The sequence below is a fragment of the Scyliorhinus canicula genome, chromosome 6 (assembly GCF_902713615.1).
Source record: "Scyliorhinus canicula chromosome 6, sScyCan1.1, whole genome shotgun sequence".
Taxonomy (NCBI): Eukaryota; Metazoa; Chordata; class Chondrichthyes; order Carcharhiniformes; family Scyliorhinidae; genus Scyliorhinus; species Scyliorhinus canicula.
The window spans coordinates 192,848,093-192,868,384 of record NC_052151.1 but is presented as its reverse complement, the minus strand read 5'-3'; the positions used below and the strand labels follow the sequence as shown (position 1 = coordinate 192,868,384).

Below are 20,292 nucleotides of genomic sequence, written 5' to 3'. Positions count from 1 at the left end.
TCCAAATGTGGTCTAACCAAGGTCTTGTATAGTTGCAGCATAACCTCACGACTCTTAAATTCAATCCCCCGTTAAGAAATGCTGACAAACTATAGGTTTTCTTTACGGCTCTATCTACTTGGGTGGCAACTTTCAGAGATCTATGGACATGAACTCCGAGATCTCTCTGCTCCTCCACATTCTTCAGAACCCTGTCGTTAACCCTGTAATCCGCATTCAAATTTGTCCGACCAAAATGAATCACCTCGCACTTATCAGGGTTAAACTCCATCTGCCACTTTTCAGCTCAGCTCTGAATCCTATTAATGTCTCTTTGCAGCCTACAACAGCCCTCCACATTATCCACTACTCCACCAATCTTGGTGTCATCAGCAAATTTACTAACCCAACCTTCAACTCCATCATCCAAGTCATTGATAAAAATCACAAATAGCAGAGGGCCCAGCACTGATCCCTGTGGTACACCGCTGGTGACTGGGCTCCAGGATGAAAATTTACCATCTACCACCACCTTCTATGTGATAGCCAGTTATTGATCCAATTGGCCAAATTTCCCTCTATGCCATGGCTCCTTACTTTCTGCATGAGCCAACCATGGGGCACCTTATCAAATGCCTTACTAAAATTCATGTGTACAACAACAACTGCTCTACCTTCATCTATGTACTTAGTTACCTCCTCAAAGAATACAATCAAACTTGTGACGCAAGACTTACCCCTCACAAATCCGTGCTGAATATCCTGGATTAAGCTGTATCTTTCCAAATGATCATAAATCCTATCCCTCAGGACCCTTTCCAATAAATTACCGAAGTGAGACTAACCGCCCCATAATTCCCAAGGTTATACCTATTCCCTTTCTTAAACAAGGGGACAACATTCGCCTCTCTCCAGTCTTCTGGCACTATTCCTGTAGACAGTGAGGACATAAAGATCAAAGCCAAAGGCTCTGCAATCTCATTCCTCACCTCCCAAAGAATCCTAGGATATATCCCATCAGGCCCAGGGGACTTATCTATCCTCAGGCTTCTCAAAATTTCTAACGCATCTTCCTTTCGAATATCTACCTCCTCCAGCCTACCAGCCTGTATCGCACTATCCTCCTCAACAACATGGCCCCTCTCCTTTGTGAACACTGAAGAAAAGTATTCATTTTGGGCCTCACCTATATTTTCAGACTCCATGCACACGTTCCCACTACTGTCCTTGACCGGCCCTAACATCACCTTGGTCATTCTTTTATTCCTCACATAAGCGTAAAAAGCCTTGGGGTTTTCCTTGATCCTACCCGCCAAGGACTTCTCATTCCCTCTCCTGTCTCTCCTAAGCCCTTTCTTGAGCTCCTTCCTAGCTATCTTGAATCCCTCAAGTGCCCTAACTGAACCTTGTTTTCTCATCCTTACATAAGCCTCTTCCTCTTGACAAGACATTCAACCTCTTTTGTAAACCATGGTTCCCTCACTCGACCATTTCCTCCCTGCCTGACAGGGACATACATATCAAAGAAACGCAGAATTTGCTCCTTGAACAAGCTCCACATCTCAAATGTACCTATCCCTGTTTCCATCTTATGCTCCCCAATTCTTGCCTAATCGCATCGTAATTACCCTTCCCCCAGTTATAAACATTGCCCTGCCGCATGTTCCTATCCCTCTCCATTGCTATAGTGAAAGTCAGCAAATTGTGACCACTATCTCCAAAGTGCTCTCCCACAACCAAATTTAACACTTGGCCCGGTTCATTACCCAATACCAAATCCAATGTGGCCCCGCCTCTTGTTGGTCTATCCACATATTGTGTGAGGAAACCCTCCTGCACACACTGGATAAAATCAGCCCCATCCAAACTATTCCAATTAGAGTGGTTCCAATCAATATTTGGAAAGTTAAAGTCACCCATGACAACTACCCTGTGACTACCACACCTACCCAAAACCTGCATTGCAATCTTTTCCTCCACATCTCTGTTACTGTTTGGGGGCCTATAGAAAATTCCTAACAAAGTGACCGCTCCTTTCCTATTTCTAACTTCAGCCCACACTACCCCAGTAGACAGATCCTCCTCAAACTGCCTTTCTACAGCTATCATACCATCCTTGATTAACAATGCGCCACTCCCCCACCTCTTTTATCACCTTCCCTAATCTTACTGAAACATCTAAACTCCGGAACCTCCAACAACCATTCCTGCCTCTGTTCTACCACGTCTCTGTAATGGCCACAACATCGCAGTCCCAGGTACCAATCCATGCTTCAAGCTCACCAACCTTATTCCTGATGCTCCTCGCATTGACGTAGACGCACTTCAAACCACCTTCACGGCTGCAGGTCCACTCATGACCTTGGTACCTTCCTCAGTACTCTACTACCCTCAACTTCCTGAACTCCAGCAACACTATTTCCTGGACTACAAATCAGTTTCCCATCCCCCTGCCAAATTAGTTTAAACCCCCCCCCCCCCCCCCCCCCCCCCCCCCCCCCCGCCCCCGAAGAGCTGTAGCAAATTTCCCTCCCAGGATATTGGTGCCCCTCTGGTTCAGGTGTAACCCGTCCTGTTTGTACAGGTCCCACCTTCCCCAGACTGTGCTCCAATTATTCAAGTAACTGAAACCCTCCCTCCTACACCATCCCTGTAGCCACGTGTTTAACTGCACTCTCTCCCTGTTCCTCACCTCGCTAGCACGTGGTACTGGCAGCAAACCAGAGATGACAACACGGTCTATCCTGGCTCTCAGCTTCCACCCTAGCACCCTGAACTCCTGTTTTACATTCCCGTCCCTTTTCCTACCTATGTCGTTGGTACCGATGTGTACCACGACTTGTGGCTGCTCCACCTCCCCCTTAAGGTTCCTGAAAACACGATCAGGGACGTCACGGACCTCGGCACCCAGGAGGCAACACACCAACCGTGAGCCTCTATCGTTGCCACAGAACAGACTTGTCAGTGCAGGAAGAGATCGAGGCACCATTGTTAAATACCGCCTCGATCTCCCCGATTTCTGGACACCCCACCATAACCTCTGGTTCCCCACAATGCCCCAATTTACCTGTTGGGTGTCTCAAGGGCCCCAGGCCCATTGCCTGGAAGTGCCAATCTGGCAGCCTGACAGTGCCATCTGCCACCCTAGCAGTGGCAAGGTGGCATGGGTAGGATGCCCTGGTGGCAGTGCCAAGGAGTCAGGGTACCACCCTGCCCAGAGCCCAACCATCCGAGGGCTTCTGATGGCCTGGGAGACCCCCTCCAGGTGCCGCTACATCTGGTCTACGTTTGTGTGGAACAGTGTCAAACGGCACCATGGCGAGGTCTCCGAGGCATGGGCATGCGATCCCAGGCCTTGGGAGAATTGGCACAGACATATTTAAGCAAGCCGAACTGTTCACTTCAAAATGCAAATCTGGATCCCGCCCAGTGAAGGCGAAATCCAGGTCACGACATCTCCTGAGATCTCGCGAGACATCCCGAGTGTCACAAATCTTTCAAGAGGTCTCTCACGGGCCCCGAGTTCCGAAGGGGAATTTTGCCTCACGTATGGAGAAATAATGGAGGGGAGAAGGAGAGAATGGTTGCAGGGGAAGGTCAAGAACAATACAGGAGGAAATTGTGCAACTGTCAAAAATGGGTAAGGTAAAACTGCTTTTTTAATGTTAGACAGTACATCTCTTTCTGTGACCAATCTGTCAAATCAGAAAAAGATGGAGTAAATTGGAATTTCAAAAATGTCCTCCAAACTCTGATATATGAATGATGCCAATTATTTTTCATCATGTTGACAGGCGAGGTGATACCCCATCAGCACCATGCAGGCAAAGACTGTTGGACATGCCTGTACTCCCAGCACCACCCCAGCAGAGTCAACAAGTTATATCGAGCCCCAAGAAGTCAGTGAGCCGTTGTAACCGCAGTCAATGGCAACGTAACGATTCTTCCAACTAATTTTTAAAACATTTGATGGTCGATGCTGACTTCAACAAAAAAATGATAGATCATTATGATGCTTAAACTAGCCTCCATCACGGGCAGCACGGTGGCGCAGTGGTAGCAATGCAGTCTCACGGCACTGAGGACCCAGGTTCGATCCCGGCTCTGGGTCACCGTCCGTGTTGAGTTTGCACATTCTCCCTGTGTTTGCGTGGGTTTCGCCCCCACAACACAAAGATGTGCAAAGTAGGTAGATTGAACAGGCTAAATTGCCACTTAAATTGAAAAAAATGAATTGGGTACTCTAAATTTAGACAAAAAAACTAGCCTCCATCACTAATAATTTTTCATTGAGTGAGGCTAAACTAGTCAATAATCTCACGTTGGTTCTAAGGTCAGTGTGAGTCAGCATTATTTTCCAATTTAATGTGCAGGATGCCAAGTGTGTCCCCGGATTTTACTTTTAGGTAAAATTGCAAAACAGTGTTAAGATACCAGAGGGAGAGTGGAATAAGACACACAAAGAGAGGAGAAATTAATTATTGGTCAGGTCCTTGACTCGGCATTTGGGGGGTCCGATAAATTGAACAAACGTTGGTTTTATTGCAGGCAGCTCACAAGGTGCGGTTTCTCACAGCATGTCGTCTATTTAGAGGCTCCATGGCACCTGTTTTGGAAGTCCCTGTGCAATTTCCAGCTTAAACCTTTTCTCTTATGTTACAGCATGTTTCACCCACAACTCCACACACAAGGGGAAGAGGCTTTCAAGAAAGAGCTCGAACAGAATGAATAACCTATAAAATTCAGGTCCACAATAAGAGACAAAATGGCGAACCATTCACCATGTCAATGTAAATAATGGTCAAGTTCTGTATTTTGAACAAACGTTGCAATTTAAAATTTATGGAATTGAACCGTTTTTTGTGGTTCGTTTCAGTCTGCACTTTAACTGGTATTTTTTGATTTTTTTGGTGTTTAACTGCTGTTTATTTATTTAATTGCGGCAGTAAGCATTTTGCCAATGGTGTTCGAGTTGTGCTTCTGATAGTTGTAGTTTAACATTTTTGAACTTTAAAAATGTTGGACGGCTTCTCCATCTCGCCAGCCCCTTTTTTCCTGCGAGGCACACCCTCGCCGGCAGCGACATTCTCTGTTCCTGAAGCAAGCCAATGGGGTTTGTGGGCCAACCCAACTGCCGAGAAACATGTGGGGGCATGGGGTGGCTGCCGGCGGGGCAGAGGCTCCTACCGATGGAGATTCCCACAGATTTATTTTTTGTTTCTTTACTGTTTATATAGGGTGGCGCAGTAGCACAGTAGTTATGCAGCACGGTAGCATTGTGGATAGCACAATTGCTTCACAGCTCCAGGGTCCCAGGTTCGATTCCGGTTTGGGCCACTGTCTGTGCGGAGTCTGCACATCCTCCCCGTGCGTGCGTGGGTTTCCTCCGGGTGCTCCGGTTTCCTCCCACAGTCCAAAGATGTACAGGTTAGGTGGATTGGCCATGATAAATTGCCCTTAGTGTCCAAAATTGCCCTTAGTGTTGGGCGGGTGTAGCCACCTAAGATGGACACTGGGCTACAAAAATGGAGAACTGCTAAGGCTGCAGGGAGAAAACAGTCTTAGCAAGGACAAGCAGTTTGCAGAAGGCTAATTAGCATTCTGCACGTACAGAAACCAGTTTATGGCCAGGTGCAGAATCTCAGCTAAAGGTGTAAATGGCAACAACGATTTACATAGTAATGAGGTGATCTAGATCCAGGCCCACACAATAGAAACATTTTGGTTTGAATGGATACTTTGAGTAGACGCCCAGACGAAACGGCACCATAAGTATCCATCACAAAGCACCATAGAGACCGCCCCACCCATCGAGAAGCGACCCTCAGATTGGGGGGTTTGGAAAATATCGATTGGGAGAAGACCCAATCGATATACAGCAGGTAGAGACCGCCCCGAAGAGGCACGGACTTTGGGGGGACCTATAAAAGTAGACCCCGCACATGGTCCGGTCTGTTGTTGCTCCGGCTTGCTGTTGTCTTGGCTCCGGCTCTCTGCTGTCTTCATCGCTTTGCTGATACATCGCATCCTGACTCCAGTTCCATCACCAGCCGTTGAGCCACCAGCCATCGAACTGTAAGTTTCACCACAACGATCGCTACGTGAGCCAGACTTGCTAGACCCTGACGACCTTAACACTTTGAGAGTTGCAGACCAAGAACTGGACGAAGGCCTCGCTCCCTGACCTTGCCTGTTCCTGTTTAGATAAGTATTTTAGTCGTTTAGTTTAGAAGTAACTTAGTCTCTTTAGCGTATGCATGTGTATTTATTATATTTGTTATAATAAATATCAATCGTTTGAACTTACTAATCGGTGTACAGATTTATTACTTTGAACCTGACCTTGATATACTTGTGAGGTGTCTAAATACGGCACCTGGCGACTCCGAGCATAATTACATACACAAAGCTGTAGTAGTGTTAAGCACACGGCCTTTAAACGGAGGCGTGTTAATACACTCCAATAAAACGCGTAATACACTCAAGTAAAACGTGCAACACGGGGTTACTGGGTTATGGGCATAGGGTGGAGGTGTTGACCTTGGGTAGGGTGCTCTTTCCAAGAGCCAGTGCAGACTCGATGGGCCGAATGGCCTCCTTCGGCACTGTAAATTCTATGAATTCTATGAATAATTAACACTGTTGATTTACAGCTCCAGGGGCCCCAGTTTGATTCCTGGCTTGGGTCATTGCCTGTGCTGAGTCTGCAAGTTCTCCACGTGTCTGCGTGGGTTTCTCCGGGCGCTCTGGTTTCCTCCCACAAGTCCCAAATGGTGTGAGGTGAATTGGACATTCTAAATTCTTCCTCTGTGTACCCGAATAGGCGCCGGTGTGTGGCGACTCGGGATTTAACAGTAACTTAATTGCAGTGTTAATATAAGCCTACATGTGACACTAATGAAGATTATTATTATTATTTGAATTTGCTTCAAGTGTTTTGTGGCATTAGGCAACAGAATAAGATTTGAAGGGCAGCACGGTGGCGCAGTTGGTTAGCCATGGTGTCGAGGTCCCAGGTTCGATCCTGCCTCTTGGTCACTGTCCATGTGGAGTTTGCACATTCTTCCCGTGTTTGCGTGGGTTTCGCCACCACAACCCAAAGATGTGCGGGGTAGGTCGACTGACCATGCTAAATTCTCCCTTAATTGGAAAAAATGAATTGGTTACACTAAATTTTTTTTTAAAAGAATAACATTTGAAGCGAACAGTTGCAATCGGGTCAAATTTCTCTGTCCCACAGAACACACAGATAGGTTTTTTGCAATTATCAATGATTGGATTGGGTGAAATAATTTTCTGGACCCATAGAATATAGGACAAAGAACATATGGTGCCGAAGGAGGCCATTCGGCCCATCGAGTATGCAGCGACCCACTTAACCCCTCATTTCCACCCTATCCCCGTAACCCAGTCACCCCTGCTAACCTTTTTGGTTACCAAAGACAATTTATCATGACCAATCTACCTAACCTGCACGCTTTTGAACTGTGGGAGGAAACCGGAGCACCCGGAGGTAATCCGCGCAGACACAAAGAGAACGTGGGGACTCCGCACAGACAGTGACCAAGCAGGGAATTGACCCATTTGCAAATTTTTAATATGTCCAATATTTTAAGGGGTTGGCCATTGTCTGTTTGACACATATGGAACACCTTAGGCGGGAATCTGCGGGAATCGGCAGGGCGAGCAACTCGGGCGCGAAGGAGTGGCGTGAACCACTCCGGCGTCAGGCCGCCCCAAAGATGCGGAGGAGGGGCTAGGCCTGAAGATCCTCCGGTGGCCGGCGCCGGTTGCCGCATTTGCGGGAGCGCCAGCGTGTGCTGGCGTCATCCCAGCGCATGCACAGGGGAGGGTTCAGCTCCGCATCGGCCATCGCGGAGGACCACAGTGGCCGACGAGGAAGAATAGAGTCCCCCACGGCACAGGCCCGCCCGCAGATTAGTGGGCCCCGATCGCAGGCCAGGCCACCGTGGGGGCACCCCCCGAGGCCAGATCTCCCCGCACCCCCTGAGGACCCTGGAGACCGCCCACGCAGCCAGGTCCCACCGGCAAATACCTGGTGTAAATATGCCAGTGGGACATGCTGAAAACGGGCAGCCACTCGGCCCATCGCGGGCCGGAGAATCGCCGGGGGGGGGGGGGGGGGGGGGTTCGGAGAATCCCGCCCCTGTTGTCTGGTATTTTTTATAATAATAATAACCTTTATTAGTGTCACAAGCCGTGACACTGCAATGAAGTTACTGTGCAAATCCCCTAGTTGCCACACTCTGGCACTTGTTCGGGTACACTGAAAGAGAATTCAGAATGCCCAATTCACCTACCATTCTCTACGACAGCCTGTCTGAGATTTATCCTGGTAGTCTCTAGGGTGAGTTTGAGTGATTCGGGTGGGACTAACTAAATGAGTGTTTCAGTCGGAGTGAGGGAGACACGCTTTTTCTCTTTATTGCCCTTTATTCCACCCACTTCCCCTTTCCACCATGCCTGCTTTAACCCTTCCCCACAATTAACAATGATATTTTCTCCCCTTTTAAGATTCACCAATCAATTCACCAAACAATCACAGAAAGATCTCAAGGTCCCAATAAAATGTAGCACCCATTGTTTGCCATTTGGTTACAGATATTGTCTGACATATATGCAGCATGGGTCATTAATATTAAGAGCAGCAATAGCGTAATTCGCTAAAAAAAAACCATATGACTCCTGAGTAACAAAGTCAAATGATTGAACAACAAAGGTCTTCACTGCCAGTGAGAGGTTTAAGAGCCCTCAAGTGTCTGTACAAGAGGCCAGGGAACAAAGACAGAATGGTTCGCAATGGTGGCCGGGATTCTCCAGAGTGAGTCCTCCCCACTACCGCTGCTCATGAGGGTGGAGGATTCAGCGCTCAGGCAAATCACTGCAGCGGCACTGGAGAATCCCACTGCCGGGAACAGAAGGAGAATCCGCCCCTCTAACTTTGCTTCTTGATCAGTAAGTCTAAAGACTTTGCTGACCGCTGCGTCTCACTACAATATATTTTCAATATTTATTGTGCAGTACAACTTTACCAGATATCTCAATGCCTCAAAAAAAGGCAAAAAAAGCACCAAGGCTTTTACAAAAAAACAATTCAAATCTGTGGCTAATCGACACAAACCCCCAACCTCCCCCTCCCTCCAACCTCGTCCCACCCCCCAACTCCCCTTAAACTCACCGCCTCTCCACAACCCCACAACCGCCTCCCCGATACCCTCCCCCAAGACCATCCCCCACCCACACACGCGGGTTGGTGCTAAAATCGCAGGGATTTCACTTACCACTTTTCAAGACAAGAACACTCTCCCGGCAGTCGTTCTCCTGCTGCTGATCTTTGGGTAGATCCAGTTTTCTGGTCGGCTTTTCTGAAACAAAATTGGAATCACAAAACTGCCCACAGATCTGAAGCAGCAGTGCAGCAAAAATGTGAACAACTCTGACAGGCGAGCTTTAAAAAAAGTCGGACCTCTGCGGCCAGCTCAACTGACCCACTTGGACCCAGTTTAACCAGTCGACTGGCACAAATTCAAATGGGCCAGTTCCAATTTCCGGGCACAGCCCACCAATTTATTTACAATTACCAATCGTGTAGGAGGCATATTTGTAGGTCACGATGAATGCCCACTTCTTATACGAACATTCGAATTAGGAGTAAGAGTAAGGCCACTTGGCCCTTTGACCATGCTCCGCCATTCAATAAGACCATGGCTAATCTGATTGTGACCTCAACCCCACATGCCCGCCTACCGCCTGATAACCTTTCACCCCCGCGTTGATCAAGAATCTATCCAGCTCAACCTCAAAAATATTCAACAATTCTGCTTTCACTTTTTGAGGAAGAGAGTTCCAGAGTTCTCTGTGGGAAAACACTTTCTCCTCATCTCCATTTTGAATGAGCGACCCCTTATTTTTAAGCAGCAATACCTAGTTCTAGATTCTCCGAGAAGAGGAAATGCACATGTCTGCCATATCTAAGGCTTTTTTTTGGCTGTTTAACGTCTGAGAAGCTGATGCTGCATATCTTGCCAGAGTGACCCATTTCTTAATAAATTGGTACAATTCTTCAAAGTTCTCAGTTCACGTTGGGATCACAGTGTTCAATATGATTAGCTTGCTCGGTCTATAGAATCTTTTTCATGTATAGAAACAAAAGCATACCCGGCCCATGACGCCAGGTTTTAAAGAGCTCCAGAGAAAGTGAATGCTGTATTTTTGTCCAAAATTTAATTTGGGTTCATTAATATTTAATGGAATGAACTACAGGGTGCAGCACTCAGTACATAAAGTAATGAAAAAGGCTAATGGGCTGCACGCCTTGACCTCAAGAGAACAGAAATTCAAGTGAAGAGGTTAATCTTCGGTTGCAAAGAGCCTTCATCAGACTCCATCTGGAGTAACTACATTCAGTTCCGGGTACTAGAACTCAAGAAAGATATATTGGCATTCAAGGGGACACATCACTTTTTCACCAGAAATAGAGGCTTAAAGGATTTAGTAGCAAGGATAGGTTGCTTTGCTTGCAGTCCCCAAGCATGTTGATCGCATTGAAGTCTTTGAAATGAGAAGGGTGGACAGAGACAAATTAGTTGTGCTGGTGAGAGATTCTAGGACAAGGGAGTATAATCTCAACCTTTGAGTGGGATTGTTGATGAATAAAATCAGGATACATTTATCGCACAGTAGACAGCATAATTCTGGATCCTTCAAAAGGTAAAAAGTTAGCTGGGACAATTGGAGTTCTCAAGATGAAGAGAAAATCTCAGACCTATGTCAGTTAAGAGCATTAATGAAAAATTGATTAAAGCCAGATGAATTAATTGAGGTACAGATTAACTTTATGTTACTGAATGGCCCAGCAAGCTCAAGGGGCTGAATGACCAAAGTGTTGTTATATGTCCCTAACTGAGTATTGTGTGATTGACGAGCAAGCTGCCCTGTGTTCAGTGTTGTAATGTATCCTACAGAGGTCTAATTTCAAATGTTAAAGAAAACTTTACTTTGGTTTCCAAATGGCAGAATAAAAAAAGTAGCCACAGCGATAGTGGACGCACAGGTAGTAATCTTCCAAGAATCATCAAATTCTGGAAAAGTCCTGGAGGATTGGAAAACTGCCAATGAAAACTGCCAACTGCTTTATTCAAAAAGGAGAGAGGTAAAAATCAAATGATTATATGCCAGTTAGCTTAGAGTCCATTATAAAGCATGTAATAACAGGGGAGCATTTTTAAATGCACAATATAATCAAGTAGAGTCAGCATGGCTTCATAAAGGGGAAATCACACCCAACAAATTTATTAAAATTCTTTGAGGCGGTAATGAGCAGGATAGATGAAGGGGAACTAGTAGATGTAATATACTTGGATTTCCAAAGAGTTTTTGATCAAGTGCCATGTGTAAAGCTACTGTTCTAGAAGTGATGAGGCTGTGGGCAATTTAGAAAAGGAATTAGCACATTTCTTTAAAAAGGAAAATGTGGGCAGCACGGTAGCATGGTGGTTAGCATAAATTCTTTAAAACTAATTCAGCAGGGGCATGGGAACCTGGATTGTAGTTTTGGGGTACGGGAGATTGAGAGTATAGAGGTCAGGAGCACAGATTTGACTTCGCAGGAGGGTGCCAGTGTTCAGGTAGGTGGTTTGAAGTGTGTCTACTTCAATGCCAGGAGTATACGAAATAAGGTAGGGGAACTGGCAGCATGGGTTGGTACCTGGGACTTCGACGTTGTGGCCATTTCAGAGACATGGATAGAGCAGGGACAGGAATGGTTGTTGCAGGTTCCGGGGTTTAGGTGTTTTAGTAAGCTCAGAGAAGGGGGAAAAAGAGGGGGAGGTGTGGCACTGCTAGTCAAGGACAGTATTACGGTGGCGGAAAGGATGCTAGATGGGGACTCTTCTTCTGAGGTAGTATGGGCTGAGGTTAGAAACAGGAAAGGAGAGGTCACCCTGTTGGGAGTTTTCTATAGGCCACCTAATAGTTCTAGGGATGTAGAGGAAAGGATGGCGAAGATGATTCTGGAAAAGAGCGAAAGTAACAGGGTAGTTGTTATGGGAGACTTTAACTTTCCAAATATTGACTGGAAAAGATATAGTTCGAGTACATTAGATGGGTCGCTCTTTGTACAATGTGTGCAGGAGGGTTTCCTGACACAATATGTTGACAGGCCAACAAGAGGCGAGGCCACATTGGATTTGGTTTTGGGTAATGAACCAGGCCAGGTGTTAGATCTGGAGGTAGGTGAGCACTTTGGAAACAGTGACCACAATTCGGTGACCTTTACGTTAGTGATGGAAAGGGATAAGTATACCCCGCAGGGCAAGAGTTATAGCTGGGGAAAGGGCAATTATGATGCCATTAGACATGACTTAGGATGTGTTGGTTGGAGATGTAGGCTGCAAGGGTTGGGCACACTGGATATGTGGAGATTGTTCAAGGAACAGCTATTGCATGTTCTTGATAAGTACGTACCAGTCAGGCAGGGAGGAAGGGGTCGAGCGAGGGAACCGTGGTTTACCAAAGAAGTGGAATCTCTTGTTAAGAGGAAGGAGGAGGCCTATGTGTAGATGAGGCATGAAGTTTCAGTTGGGGCGCTTGATAGTTACAAGGAAGCGAGGAAGGATCTAAAGAGAGAGCTGAGACGAGCAAGGAGGGGACATGAGAAGTCTTTGGCAGGTAGGATCAAGGAAAACCCAAAAGCTTTCTATAGGTATGTCAGGAATAAAAGAATGACTAGGGTAAGAGTAGGGCCAGTCAAGGACAGTGGTGGGAAGTTATGTGTGGAGGCTGAGGAGATAAGCGAGATACTAAATGAATACTTTTCGTCAGTATTCACTCAAGAAAAAGATAATATTGTGGAGGAGAATGCTGAGACCCAGGCTATTAGAATAGATGGCATTGAGGTGCGTAGGGAAGAAGTGTTGGCAATTCTGGACAAGGTGAAAATAGATAAGTCCCCGGGGCCGGATGGGATTTATCCTAGGATTCTCTGGGAAGCCAGGGAAGAGATTGCTGAGCCTTTGGCTTTGATTTTTAGGTCATCATTGGCTACAGAAATAGTGCCAGAGGACTGGAGGATAGCAAATGTGGTCCCTTTGTTCAAGAAGGGGAGTAGAGATAACTCCGGTAACTATAGGCCGGTGAGCCTAACGTCTGTGGTGGGTAAGGTCTTGGAGAGGATTATAAAAGATACGATTTATAATCATCTAGATAGGAATAATATGATTAGGGATAGTCAGCATGGTTTTGTGAAGGGTACGTCATGCCTCACAAACCTTATCGAGTTCTTTGAGAAGGTGACTGAACAGGTAGACGAGGGTAGAGCAGTTGATGTGGTGTATATGGATTTCAGTAAAGCGTTTGATAAGGTTCCCCATGGTCGTCTATTGCAGAAAATACGGAGGCTGGGGATTGAGGGTGATTTAGAGATGTGGATCAGAAATTGGCTAGTTGAAAGAAGACAGAGAGTGGTAGTTGATGGGAAATGTTCAGAATGGAGTTCAGTTACGAGTGGCGTACCACAAGGATCTGTTCTGGGGCCGTTACTGTTTGTCATTTTTATAAATGACCTAGAGGAGGGCGCAGAAGGATGGGTGAGTAAATTTGCAGACGACACTAAAGTCGGTGGAGTTGTAGACAGTGCGGAAGGATGTTGCAGGTTACAGAGGGACATAGATAAGCTGCAGAGCTGGGCTGAGAGGTGGCAAATGGAGTTTAATGTGGAGAAGTGTGAGGTGATTCACTTTGGAAAGAATAACAGGAATGCGGAATATTTGGCTAATGGTAAAATTCTTGGTAGTGTGGATGAGCAGAGGGATCTCGGTGTCCATGTACATAGATCCCTGAAAGTTGCCACCCAGGTTGATAGGGTTGTGAAGAAGGCCTATGGTGTGTTGGCCTTTATTGGTAGAGGGATTGAGTTCCGGAGCCATGAGGTCATGTTGCAGTTGTACAAAATTCTAGTACGGCCGCATTTGGAGTATTGCGTACAGTTCTGGTCGCCTCATTATAGGAAGGACGTGGAAGCTTTGGAACGGGTGCAGAGGAGATTTACCAGGATGTTGCCTGGTATGGAGGGAAAATCTTATGAGGAAAGGCTGATGGACTTGAGGTTGTTTTTGTTAGAGAGAAGAAGGTTAAGAGGTGACTTAATAGAGGCATACAAAATGATCAGAGGGTTAGATAGGGTGGACAGCGAGAGCCTTCTCCCGCGGATGGAGGTGGCTAGCACGAGGGGACATAGCCTTAAATTGAGGGGTAATAGATATAGGACAGAGGTCAGAGGTGGGTTTTTTACGCAAAGAGTGGTGAGGCCGTGGAATGCCCTACCTGCAACAGTAGTGAACTCGCCAACATTGAGGGCATTTAAAAATTTGTTGGATAAGCATATGGATGATAAGGGTATAGTGTAGGTTAGATGGCCTTTAGTTTTTTTTCCATGTCGGTGCAACATCGAGGGCCGAAGGGCCTGTACTGCGCTGTATCGTTCTATGTTCTATGTTCACAGCTCCAGGGTCCCAGGTTCGATTCCTGGCTGGGTCACTGTCTGTGCGGAGTCTGCACATCCTCCCCGTGTGTGCGTGGGTTTCCTCCGGGTGCTCCGGTTTCCTCCCACAGTCCAAAGATGTGAGGGTTAGGTGGATTGGCCATGCTAAATTGCCCATAGTGTCCTAAAAAGTAAGGTTAAGTGGGGGGGGGGGTTGTTGGGTTACGGATATAGGGTGGATACGTGGGTTTGAGTAGGGTGATCATTGCTCGGCACATCATCGAGGGCCGAAGGGCCTGTTCTGTGCTGTACTGTTCTACTGTTCTAATAAGTTAAGAGTCCATGGTGTTGGGGATAGCATATCAGCATGGATAGAGGATTGCCGAGGTGATAGAAGATAGAGTTAGGAGAAGAGGAGAATTTTCAGGATGGCAACCTCTAAATAGTGGAGTGACACAGCTACCCGTGCTGCGGCCACAACTATTCTCAATATATATGGATGACTTGGACAAGGGAACTGGATGCCCATTGCCACATTTGTAGATGACACAAAAATACATGGGAAGGTAAGTGATGAGGAGGACACAAAAATCCTACAGAGGGACCTAAACAGGTTAGGTGAGTGAGAATATAATACAGGAAAATGTGATGCTATGCACTTTGGTAGGAAGAATAAAGGAACTGAATTATATTTAACTGGAGAAAGATTGCAGAAATCTGCAGCACAGAGGGATTTGGGGATATTATCCACAGAAAATAGCATGTAAGTTTAGCAGGTAGTAAGGAAGGCAAATGGAATATTGACCTTAATTTCAAAGGGAATGGAGTATGAAAAATAGATAAGTCCTCCTAAAATTATACAAGGCATGCGGTAGGCCACACCTTGAATACTGTGAACAGTTTTTGTCCCCTTATCTATAGAAAGGTATATTCGCATTGGTGGCAGTCCAGAGAAGGTTCACTAGGTTGACCCCAGGTACGGAAGGATCTTCTTGTGAAGAGAGATTGAGTAGAATTTGTCTGTTCTCATGGGAGTTTAGAATAATGAGAGGTGACCTCATTGAGACATATAAGATTCTCTGGGGGCTTGACAGGGTAGATGTTGAGAGGATGTTTCCCCTTGTCGGAGAATCTGGGAACAGAGGGCCTATTCAAAGAGTAAGGCGTCACCCATTTAAGACAGAAATGAGAAGGGATTTCTTCTTTCAGAGGGTAGTGAATCTGTGGAATTCTTTAGTGCAGAGAGCTTTATAGGCTGGGTCTAAATATGTTCAAGGCTGAGATAGACCGACTTTGAACCAATAATGGAATCAAGGGTGATGAGAAGAATGCAGGCATGTGGAGTTAAGGATAATATCAGATCAACCATGATCTCATTGAATGGAGCAGACTCGAAGGACCGAGTGGCCTAATTCTGCTTAGATTGTCATATTGTCCAAGATGGAATTTCTGGAGTTCAAACACGAAAAGAATATTTCATAGAGTCACAGAATGTACAGTGCAGAAGGAGCCCATTCAGCCCATTGAGTCCGCACCGACCCTTTTAAAGAGCACACACCTCCACCCCATCCCCGTAACTTGTAACCCCACCTAACTTTTTTTGGACACCAAGGTAAATTTTAGCGTGGCCAATCCACCTAACCTGAACATCTTTGGACTGTGGGAGGAAACCAGAGCACCTGGAGGAAACCCATGCAGACACGGGGAGAGTGTGCAAACTCCGCACAGTAGGAGTGCCACAGTCAGTGCAACTGTGCAAAAGTAATATGGACACTTCAAATTCAGGTGGTGAGCAAAACCCAGCTTCATTAAACAAAAGAACTACCTAAATCCAACAGCACATGTCTATGAATGCAGCATGCTTTGGGATGTTCTCAAACAGAAATTTAAATAAGTTATTTTACCTTCAATGCTACTCTTCTGAAACACATATGAATAGTTTGTGATGCCAATGGATGTAATTACACTTTCTCCAGACTCCTTGGATCCAGTAAGAATCATCCATGTTTACATCACTGTTTCTGGACTTCTTTCATCTGGAAATGAAATACATCCCTTTTTAGCAGAATAATTGTACTTGTCATGTCACCACACTAGGTTCAAATATGGGCCATCCATTGGTTTGACTTTTACACCTCGCCCTCCAACCTCAGGTTAAATCACCACCAGACAGCTCTCAAAGGGGAGAGCAGCCGATGGTCTCTAGGACTGTGGCAACATTTATATTTTAGAATGTTACAGAATAGAAAGGGGCCATTCAGCCCATATTTTGTGTCCCAGCTCTTGTAAAGAACTATCCAATTGATCCAACTCCAACTACCTTCACCCCATAGTCCTGTAAATTAATTTGCCTTGAAGTGTTAATCCATATTTCTGTTTCAGAGGCTGATCAAGCCGTTTTACACCTCTATATTTTCTACCGATTTGACACCGTGCATTCCCAATACATTAACTGGAATATATTTCAGTTCCAGGGTAAGATTTCCTCTACTATATTCATCAACAATAAAGCCTAATAAACTGACCAAACTGGAAAGGAAATGAAGAAAGTAAGGAAGGTTAGAGGAGGGAAAATAAAACTAAGGCAGGAAATTAAACATTGAAGGCAAAATTAGCTCTGAAACAAAAATGTGCAGCAGCCAAGGAAGTGGAACATGTCATTTAGCTGAATTGGTCCGCGCTGATGTTTATGCCTCACAAATACCCCACCCACATTGCTTCATCCAATTCCGTCAACATTGGCGGGATTCTTCAGATTCACAACCGCGTACTTCTCAGTGGCGGGTAGCTGTGCGTCGTTCGTTGGTAGCGGGATTCTCCGTGCCTGCCACTGTCAATGGGAGTTCCCATTGAAGACGGGAAACCCGCAGGGGGGGGTGTGCTGCTGGCTAGACCAGAGACCAAGGAACAGCCGCCAGGGAACAGCCAGAAAATTCCGACATTTTCCCCATCATGTCTTTATCCAGCATCCCCGAGATACATCTATACTGTTCACTTCAACAGAAGCAATATGGCAGCGAGTTCCACATTCTGGCTCTTTTTATTCTTACTGTCTTCTGTGGCTCACTTGGTCACATTCTTGTATCTGGGTTCAGCTCCCACTCCAGGACTTGTGCGGAACAAACAAATCAAGGTTGAAACTTCAATGCAGTACTCAGAGTGGTCCTGTCTGCCCTCTATAGTAGATGAGAAAGATCCCATGGCACTATTTCAATGAAGAATAGTGGAGTTATCCCTCGTGTCCTGGCTATTTTTATCCCTTTGCCAACAACACACAGAACAAGTGACCCGGCCAGTATTACACTGCGTTTTTCAGACAGCTTGCTGTGCACAAATTGGTTGCCGTGTTTCCCATATCATAACAGTGACGACTTCTGAATTGGCGCTCAAGTTCTACGAGGGGCCTGGTGGTCATGATAGGTGCTATGCAAATGTAAGTTTGACTCTCTAGGTACAAGGGTGGCTCTGGAATTACCTATTGTATTTAGGGTGGGATCATTTTACATTTATCGGCCTCGGGTCTTTGGTCTCCCCCAGAAATGCAACAACCTTCTCCACATCTGCCCTATCAAGCCCAGTTATAATCTTAAAGACTGTCAGGCTGCCTGCCTGTCTTTTCTTGAGGTAGGGTATGCTTTTAGTGATAGGAACTGGGCGGCATGGACAAGCTGGGCTGAAAGGCCTGTTTCCATGCTGTAAATATCTATGACTATGACCAGTTTAGCGCTCACGAAAATTCCATTTGGCGACAATTCTTGTTTAATCCTGTACCATAACGACCATAACATGAGTCTTTCTTCAATGTCACATGTGCGTCTCTCCTTTAGCTTCACAAATAATTGTTTCTTTGTTTCGCTTACCAGGCCTGAGAAAAAGACTCGCCCCAGGCTCCCCCAGCAACATTCTATAACTGGTAGGTACATGGTGTACCGGAACGAGCAATCTTCTCTCTTCCTGCCGGAACAGCGTTTGGATTCGGCTCCTTCGATTTTGGGAGCGGGGAAATCATGTGGAAAATCTGAGTTCCTTTTTTTAAAAAAAAGAAATGAACAGCTAATGATAGCTGGCTGAAACCGTTACTGGATGAACTGAGTAAGTTTAAATCGAACATGTCTACATTTGCCTGCTGGTTTCCTGGCATTTTGGTTCCTGAGGCGGAACAAATAGGTTTGGGAATTCTCTTCCTTGTGTTAACGCGTGGAAAATATTGCGCCTTTGGTGTGATGGCTTTTTAGGGTCACCAATTCTGTTTCTGCCACCCCTACCCACACCTACCACACTTTTAATACCTCAAGCGTACACATGTGCACACAGGCATACACAGACAAACACATGTGCACGCGTGCATACACACACACACCCACACACATGCACATGCACAGCCTGTACAGCACATAGCATTCCCGTTGCCAATTAGGAAGTGAACCTCCCTTACCTGACTGGTCAACTCTCAGTTGTCGGTCACACACCTTTTTTCCACCCCCCTCCAATATTTTCACAAGTAGGGAATAAAAGCATTCAAAGAAAATGTCTGCTGGACGTCTCGCAGAAGTGCCCTGGAGAGCAGTCTCAAATCTCTAGAGACTCTCCAGGAAACTGTACATAAACTGCATCAAAATAAGCACCAACCATGATATGCACGGTAATCTGATGTACATGTATATGAGTAGGGTTAAGGGAAAAATACTGCACTGGATGACAGTAAAATGCAAGTCAAATATGGAAAAGGCAAAATTGTGAAAATGGATGTCATACATCACCAAATATGAGCCATACTTTATGAGGATGTTCAACGATTATAGCCCAGTGATATGTCACATCTCACTGCACTCTGAGACTCTGAGAGACCAGTCACAACAGACAGAGACAGGGCATTAATTTAATTGACTCATCTGAAAGGCAGGAATTTTCTGAAGCTCTGGCTCCTCACAGTCCCTTGGGGAGTCAGCATTTGACGCATAAACCTTGACAACCTTCTGATCCGAAAGAAAAAGTGTAATTTTGGCACACATCATAAAACAATTTATAGGAGTCTCATTTCAGACAGCCAAGTCCATTTAACCTGTTACAAAATCACAGATGCTTTTAAGTGTTCACATATATCTTTGATAAATATACACAAACAGAAATGCTGGAATGTCTAATGTGACTGACTGAAAGCGCGCTGGTACTGATAACAGATCGTTGTAGGAGTTTCTCGATTTCAAATCACTAGAGATATTAGAGGATCATTAAGAGCGGAACGGTGGCACAGTGGTTAGCAATGCTGCCTCACAATTCCAGGGTCCCAGGTTCATGCCTTGGGTGACTGGCTGTGTGCCAGTTTGCACTTTCTCCCCGTGTCTGCTTGGGTTTCCTCCGGGTGCTCTGGTTTCCTCCCACAGTCCAAAGATGTGCAGGTTAGGTGGATCGGCAATGCTAAATTGTCCTTTAGTGTCCAAATAGTTAGCTGGTGTTACTGGGTTGCGGGGATAGGCATGGGCTTAAGTCGGGTGCTCTTTCCAAGGGCCGGTGCAGACTCGATGGGCCGAATGGCCTCCTTCTGCAATGTAAATTCTATGATTCTAGAAATGAATGTTCTGACAACTGCTGACATTCATATACAATGCCCAAGGGTGATTTTCTGAGCCACATGAGGAGGTGGCATCCAAAGCATGATCAAGATGAGAGATGGAGAAGTTCTCCGTGACTAGGGGCAGAATCCACTATTCTCCCTCATGACGAACTTGGAGTCAGGAAGTGTATGTCATTGCCTGGGGTGACAATGCAACGGATCCTTGCTCTGCCAGAATTAAATGCTGGGCAAGAAAGGC

At 45.9% G+C, this 20,292-nt stretch overlaps 1 long non-coding RNA gene across 1 annotated transcript; it reads right to left on the bottom strand.

Moving 5' to 3' along the window:
• Nucleotides 1-9,281: 9,281 nt before the first annotated feature.
• Nucleotides 9,282-18,556, bottom strand: LOC119966851. The gene is made up of 3 exons (XR_005460860.1): nucleotides 18,340-18,556; nucleotides 16,384-16,515; nucleotides 9,282-9,365 (listed from the first exon to the last, which is right to left on the bottom strand). It is a non-coding gene; the product is annotated as an uncharacterized LOC119966851 (long non-coding RNA).
• Nucleotides 18,557-20,292: the final 1,736 nt, after the last annotated feature.